Raw genomic sequence first — 5,373 nt, 5'->3', positions numbered from 1 at the left:
CTTAGTTTTCACTTGTCAACTATCTTGGCCAGAATTTTGCAATTGCAACAATAAAAAACAATATATTCTTTTATAATTCTTCAAATTAACACCCCCTGGTTTTACCCTCTTCAGGACGAACCTCTTTGTTCTTTTTAGCAGTCGATGGTATATTCAATGCTCTTCTCAAAGTCATTAATTCTCCCTCTACCATCCCTAGTCATTGCCTAGCTCTCTGATGCATAGCAAGTGATTGCAAAACCATAGCCTGTATCAGGTGCACCTTAATCTCCAGACTGACATTGTTGCTCTTCAGTACTTTGGAGGGGCCTATGCCATGCTTACATAGCTGTTATGAATCCCATTTGGTCATGATAAATTATTTTAATGATGATGTGTTTTTGTATTCTATTGACTAGGATTTTGTTAAGCATTTTTGCGTTTATATTCATGAGAGATATTGGTTTATAGTTTTCTTTCTTGGTAATATCTTTGCCTGGTTTTAGTATTAAGGTTATGCTTGCTTCATAGAATGACTTTGGTGTATTCCTTCTTTATCTATATTTTGCTATACTTCAGGTAGAATTGGTGGTAGATCATCTCTGGTAGCTATGATATCTGATACAGGACTTTTCTCATGGGAAAATATTTTTGTGACTTGTTCAATTTCTTTTGTGATGGATCTGTTCAAATGTTTTACATCTGTCCATATCAACCTGGGAAGATCATGAATTCAAAGAATTTTTTTTTCATTTCCTCTAGGTTTTTTTAACTTATCAGAGTATAAGCTTTTCATAGTACTCTGATGTTATCTATTTCATGTCATCTGGTTCTGTTGTGTCCACATTTTTTTTATGCCTCCAAATCATTCAATATTTTGCCCATAGCAGCCTTAAGCCTTGCAACTCAAGGCTATTATTGGAACGTGGAATGTGAGAAGCATTAATGTAGGAAAATTTGACATTGTTAATAAAGAAATATTATTGACATACCAGGAATTGGACACATGAGGTGGATTGACACGGGACATTATGAATCAGGTAATCATATGATTTAATACACTGGAGATGAAAAGGTGAGGAAAAATGGGGTCATATTCATCGTTAAAAAGGACACTTCTAGATCCATCTTGAGATATAATGCTGAGAGTGACAGGGTAATATCCTTACACATACAAGGAAGTCTGGTTAAAAACACCGTTATTCAAACATATACATAAATTTCTGAACCAAAAAGGAGGAAATAGATGATTTCTACCAACTTTTGCAGTAGAAAATTAATCAAATATGCAGCCAAGACACATTAATAATAATAGATAATTGGAACGTAAAGGAAGAAGGATCAGTAGATGCAAAACATGGACTTGTTGACAGAAATGAAGTTGGAGATAGAATGATAGAATTCTGTACAATCAATAATTTATTCATAAAAAAATCTTTTACAAGAAACAAACAGTAACATGAACTGCACTTGATGGTGCACACGGAAATCAGATTGACTACATCTGTGGAAAAAATTTCTGGAGATGCTCAATATGCAGTGTGAAAACTAGGTCAAGTGCTGATTGAGGAGCAGACTATCAACTACACATAAGCAAGCTCAACCAGAGTTCAAGGAGATAAAATTAAATCCACAAGAACCAAAGTCTGATCTTGAGTTCATTCTACCTGAATTTAAAAATCATCTCAGGAAAAGGTTTGAGGCCTTGAACACTAACGAATGAAGACCAGACAAGCTTTGGGAGGATATAAAGAATATAATTCATGAAGAATGCAAAAAGTTATTGAAAAGACAGAGGAAGATGAAAAGACAGAATGATATCAGGAGAGACTCTGCATATTGCACTGGAGTACAGAGAAGCCAAAGGAAAGGGAAGAAATTGAGTAGTTAAGGAACTGAACAGAAGATATTAAAGGCAGCTCGAGCAGACAAAGCAAAGTATTACAATGAAATGTATAAAGAGCTGGAGTCAGAAAACCAGAACAGCTGAACTTGCTTGGCATTCCTAAGCTGAAGGAACTGAAGAATAGGATATATAGATACTCCCCTCCCGCCTCCTTAAAATCTTGTTCTTAATTGCTTTGCTGTCTTCAGAACCACAATATTAGACATATAACTTATATTCTTAAATTTTCCCCCCAGCACTAAACAAGCCTAAAGCCACAGTTATGTTGTATTCAAATAAAATACAACAAATAGTAATTAATCCTGAAGAGAATATCTTTGTATATTAGCATACCCTCAAGTTCTCTCAGAATCTTTTTGACATTCAAAAAATATAAGATGAATTTAATTATTTTTTTTTCCCTTTCTTATATAAACTTCAATTTTTAAGTCTGGAGATTTCATGTTTCAAATGGTGAGTGTAAGGGAATATATACACTCCTTGATAGCTTTCTTTTCTGTATTTGCCATTGTTTGTTTAACTAGTTGGTTGTGTTTTACTTTTATTTGGCTGCCATTCCTGGATGGTGCAAATAGTTAACAGATCCAACTACAAATGGAAACGTTGGTAATCCAAACTGATACAGAAGATCTAAGAAGAAAAGCTCATTTACCTATTTTAGGAAAATCAGCCTTTGAAAATTTTAAGTACAGATCTACTTCAACTTATATGGGTTTGGAATCAACTTATTGAAAACTAGTGGTAGTGCTTTGAATCCAGCTAGCTAATCTTAAGCTCATATAATTGCATATTGTCATATCTGAACTATACAAGATCTTTTGTTTGTTTTCTGATTGTTCTCATCATTCATTTATTCTTTTTTTATTTCTTTTTCCCATTTCACCACCTCTGTATGCCATGTATTCATTCCACTGTTGATTTTATTTTAATAAACAACTAAACATAAAATAAACAATAAATAACATAGACTATGGCTTTACGTGAGTATATCTTCATTTCATGAATGTATCTTGGGTCATACAACTCGTATGTTAATTATTTTTGCTATAAAGAACTGTGATTAGAAGATCCACTCATTTTGCTATGTTATACCCTGTAGGATACACCTAAATCACATTTCTACTATTCCTTTGATTTATTACTAATTCTCAAGCTCCAGCCACCAAAATAACACCAAAAAGGGTACTTCCTTTATAGGAGAAAACTTACAGATACACATAAAAATTTCTCTGGGACATTGGATTGAATCTCAACAGCAAGGAAACAAAGATTCTCACTACTGGGCCGATTAGAAGCTTTCATGATGGACAGAGAAGAGATTGAGATTGTTGTTAACTTCAGCTTGCTTGGTTCCACAATCAACACCCTTGGCACCAGCAGTCAGGAAATTAAAAGATGAAATTGCATAAGGAAAGTTTGCTGTCAGGGACCTCTTTAGAGTGCTGAAGAGCAACGATGTTATTCTGAAGATTAAGGTCAACCTGATCCAGGCCATGGTCTTCGCAATTACTTGCTGTGCCTATGAGTCATAGGCGACTTGATGGCATATAACAACAACAACCATAGAATAATATGTGGTAGATATAGTTGTAAATTGATTAAATTCAATATTTCTTAGATTACATGAATGTGTTTTTGTTGTTAGGTGCTCTCGAGTTGTAGACGACTCATAGCAACCTTATGAATTAAAGACCTGGGCACTGTTCATAGAGTTTTTGAGGGCAAGCCATTTCAGAAGTGGATGCCACTCCTGCTTCAAAGCTTGTTTTAACCGGGAAGCTTCACCAAACACTGTCCACTCTGGGTAACCATTATGGCATTTGTCATATCAGTGTCACAGTGTTTAGCATCACAGCAACCATGAGTTACCTCTATAGAGCAATGCACAGACCAGTGCTATACCACGTAGAAGGATGTTTCACAGAAAACAATTTGAACCAGGCCTGAGGGCCACAGATTAAAATCACCCACCTTGGGCTTGGTAGCATAACTTTCTGTTCACTAGACCAACCTAGCTCTCTCTATGTTGTCATTGCTATTGTTGTTAGGTACTGTTGGCAAAAAGCCAAAATTTACAGTACTGAATGATTCTATGTGCAGCATCTTCAAAAAAAGTTGGAAGGAGTAACAAGGACACTGTACCAAAAAAGAATTGATCCACACTGAACCATATTAGGAAGTAGCACAGAATCTAGGATCAATGGTACCAAAAGAAGTCCAAGATGTACTAAAGACATTAACAATAAATAAGGCCTCCACAATTTATGTAATGTCAATTGAGATGTTTCAACATAGAGATCCATCTCTGCACTGAAGAGCTTATGGGAAGGAATTTGGATGACAGCTATCTCATCAACCAATCAGAAGATACCTATGTTTGTTCTTGTTCTCAAGAAAGGTAATCCAACAGAATGTGGAAATCATCAAACAATATAAATAATATTACATGCAGATCTGTCTGAAGACTGTAAAAAAAATTGCTACAACAGTGTATTGACAGGAAAATGCCAGAAAGTCAAGCTTGATTCAGAAGAGTTTGTGGCATAAACAAGTATATCATTGCTGATATCAGACAGATCATGAATGAAAGTAGATAATACTAGAAAGATATTTACTTATGTTTTATTGACTATGTAAAGGCCAAAGGTGGGTGACTCTAATCTGCAACCCTCAGGCCAGTTTTTAATTGGTTTTTGTCAAACATTCTTCTAGGTCATATAACCCTAGTCTGTCCACTTGCCAAACAGAGGTAACTTGTGGTTGCTGTGAAGCTGAACACTCTACCATTGATGTGTCAAATGCAAGAATGGTTATCCATGGTGGACAGTGTTTGGTGGAGTTCCCTGACTCAAACAAGCTTGGAAGCAGGAGTGGCATCCACTTCTGAAATATCTTGAAATTGGAGAAACGATGAAAGTTATACAAGTGTTCAAGTCTTTCGTTCATAGGGTCACTATGAGTTGCCTCCAACTCAACAATAACAACAAAAGGCATCAAACTGTATGAGCCATAATATATCGTGATATTGTGCTTATGGGAAAGCTATACACGGACCAAAAAGTAGTTGTTTAGCCAGAACTATGTGGTTTAAAATCAGAAGGGATGTCAATCAGGATTGTATCATTTCTCCATACTTTGTCAATATGTACACTAAACAACTCATTTGAGAAGTTGTACTATATGAAGAAGACTGTAGCGTCAGTATTGGAGGAAGATTCATCAACAAGTTAAACAGATAACAAAGAAAGATTCCCTTGCTGAAAGAGAAGACTTGCAACACTTGCTGAAGAAGATAAAAAATACTCACCATTGGACCAATAAGAAACATCATGATAAATTCAGAAAAGAATTATGTTATCAAGGATTCCATTTTAATTAGATTCGCCATCAACATCCATAGAAACAGCAGTCAAGAAATCAAAAGACATACTGTATTGAGGAAATCTGCTGTCAAGGACTTCTTCAAAATATTAAAGAACAAGAATGTC

This window comes from Elephantulus edwardii, unplaced genomic scaffold, assembly GCF_000299155.1.
Source record: "Elephantulus edwardii isolate Elephantulus edwardi_28Jun2011 unplaced genomic scaffold, EleEdw1.0 scaffold00025, whole genome shotgun sequence".
In the NCBI taxonomy this organism is placed as follows: domain Eukaryota; kingdom Metazoa; phylum Chordata; class Mammalia; order Macroscelidea; family Macroscelididae; genus Elephantulus; species Elephantulus edwardii.
Note: the sequence above shows the minus strand (reverse complement) of the source record.